Source organism: Malaya genurostris, chromosome 1, assembly GCF_030247185.1.
Source record: "Malaya genurostris strain Urasoe2022 chromosome 1, Malgen_1.1, whole genome shotgun sequence".
Taxonomy (NCBI): domain Eukaryota; kingdom Metazoa; phylum Arthropoda; class Insecta; order Diptera; family Culicidae; genus Malaya; species Malaya genurostris.
Window position 1 is genome coordinate 25,479,190 of NC_080570.1, and position 2,938 is coordinate 25,482,127.

Sequence of the window (2,938 nt, forward strand, 5' to 3'; positions counted from 1 at the left end):
TATTTCAATTTTAGGAATTTCCAGAAACACCCCACTTGTACGCGGCGGGCAGATTTCCCCCCAGACGGCTGGCTATGTCTGCCAGCCATTTTTGCCGGAATTCTGCCAGAATTCCAGCAAAAGTCTGGCAACAATACAACAACCGTTTCCGGCAGAGAATTTCGTCTAGCGATTATTAACTGTCGGATTCTTGCCATACAAGATTGACAGAACCGTTTTGAATCGGTTCTACATTTTTAGCGCCTTGGTTTTATTTTTTCAATGAAAAGTACATATGAGAGGCAATAAGCTTTTGCCCTTCACATATACTAATTATGAAAAATGTTATTGCCAATAACATTGCTTTCTCACTACTAAACATACCCATATTTCAATCTCATTTACCTTGTCTTAAGATTCGTTTTTTGTATGTAAATGCGGGATTGACGAATATCAAATGAAGTCGAATAAAAGAAAAAGAAAAAAGAAGGAAGAGAGAAATAAACAAGACACGTACGGCGAGGGAATGGCGCAATTTCGACTGGACAATTTTGACAGCAACCGAAATGCAGCCAGTCTTCTGACGGTTGCCAGAATTCCTCACAAGCGGGATCTTCCGGGGACCGGTGTAGCCGAAGCCCGCTTGCACGGGCCTGGCAGATTGCCACTCAGACGCCTGGCAACATCCGCCAGAAGGTTTGTCTGGAATGCTGGCATAATTCCGGAAATAGTCTGGCAACAATGCAACAACCGCTTCCAGCAGAGAATTTCGTCTAGCGGTTATTAACTGTTCTGTTTCTGCCGGATTCTTGCTATACAAGACTGTCAGAATCGTTTTGAATCGGTTCTAAATTTTTAGTGTATACCATTCGACTCAGCTCGACAAGTTCAGAAAATGTGTGTGTGTGTGTGTGTGTGTGTGTGTGTGTGTGTGTGTGTGTGTGTGTGTGTGTGTGTGTGTGTGTGTGTGTGTGTGTGTGTGTGTGTGTGTGTGTGTGTGTGTGTGTGAATCAGTATGTGTGTGCACCTGTCAAAAAATATTGTACCTCTCAATATTCTCGGAGAAGGCTGACCCGATTTAAGAAGCCTTGGCTCGTTTGAAAGTTACTATTGAATTGTGGATCGAGTTCGAAAATCTAATGTCTGCCTTCTCCGGTTCCTGAGGAAAAAAGGTATAAGTGACGTATCTGACTAACCGCACAATTTCGATGAACTTAGGCGTATGTAAAAGCGACAGTGAAGTCATTGATCAAACTTAGAATGGCGTACCTGACGTAACCGACAAATCCCAGTGTTTTTAATTTGTCAAAATCTCTCGGAAATACCGAAGTTGAATTCGAGAGACTTTAACTCATTTGAAAGCAATTATTAGGTTATTTGATCAGCTCACAATACGAATGGTCGAAAATAGAATCTTCGTTTGTTGAAGTGTTTCATCCCTGTAACATAGTTGAATTGATGCGAAAGTAAAAACAAACCACTTCACGGCTAATTGTTCTTTGTATTTACGAAGTTTTCGTGTTAGAATTGACATTTATTTAGTTACTTTCTAACGCATAGTTAGTTTCAATTTCATTTACTTCAAGTGTTGAAAATGCTTTCGCCGGTTCCTTTCACCAGAGGTTTTTTTTAGTTCCTGCCATCTTTCCTTTCAATAAAATCACAACCAAGCTTATTAAAGTTTATCAGTTATGGCAATTCAGATTCTGCTGTTGGTGGTTGATGAACATGTTTAGCTCATAGCTAAACAAATGGAATTAGGTTTAGCACGAACATGACATAACCTCACAAAATGAACAGCCGACGTGTATTTGTTTACAGTTTAAAAGTTCACCAGAGGTTCATCATTCGAATTTTTAAAAATGCAAGTCGCCTCACACTAAACAGATTTATACAAATATCGCTCCTTGATGCTGGAAACGCATACAGGGCAATCTTGTTAGTTCTTTCCACTGTGGAACACGTTTCTAACAGGCACATTTTAGTCATTTTTCAATTTTTAGTATGCAGTCGCAATACAAAACAAATACACGGCAACTGTCAAAAATGAATTTGATTCATCGACAGCTCATTTGTGTCGTCATCGTGCAAAACCTAATGATGTTGATTCATTCTTTTATTTATATTGTATGTACATATTTTCCATTGCAATTTAAAGAAAAAAATAACGTCAGTGTCAATGTCGAATCTTAGCAAAATTGCATTTCCTTCTTTGACTTTATTCAAATTACCATACTAAAAAGCATTTTAAAAGCCATCTACACCGAATTAGGTTCAACACATTAAACGCACCGATGTCGACATCATGTACCGTTATTTTAATACCTCTCTCGAAAAGCACCCGCCGGGCTCGTTCTGTCTCGGGTGTACCAGTTCCGGACCGTGTACCACGATGAAAGGGTTCGTGTTCTGCAACCAGCTGTCAATTTGCATCGCCAGCGAGGGACATCCCCGAGGCAGCCGGCATCGCGTCCGCGGCCTGCAAAAAGGACGAGTGCTCATTGTCGCTCTTTATTTGGACCATGTTTTTCTTCGTAGCACCTTTCCCGGGCACCCATCGGAAGGACGGAATACTGAAAGAAGCGAAACATTTAAAAAGGTCGTAATTATTTTTGGTTGTTTCGTGTAATCCCTCTCAGCAGGCCGTTCAATTTTGTTGGTTTTTGAGCGCTTGTTGAACGATATATTGCACGAAATATTCGTTCAATTTGCTGGAACGGTTTGTTGTTGTTTTTTCTCTTGCAAAAATAGTGTGAAAATTAAGTGTTACCTTTACATAGAAAGAAAATTTGTTGTTATTCTACGTGAAGTAGAAGTATTGTGCAGGTATGTATTGTTAGTTTAAATAAATAAGTGGAAAAAACTTCAGAAATTCTGCAGTAAAACTAGTCCAACGGGGTTCCAACTCCTCATATTAAAAATGGCTCAACAATGGACCTTTGTCTGCCGGGTTTGTTGA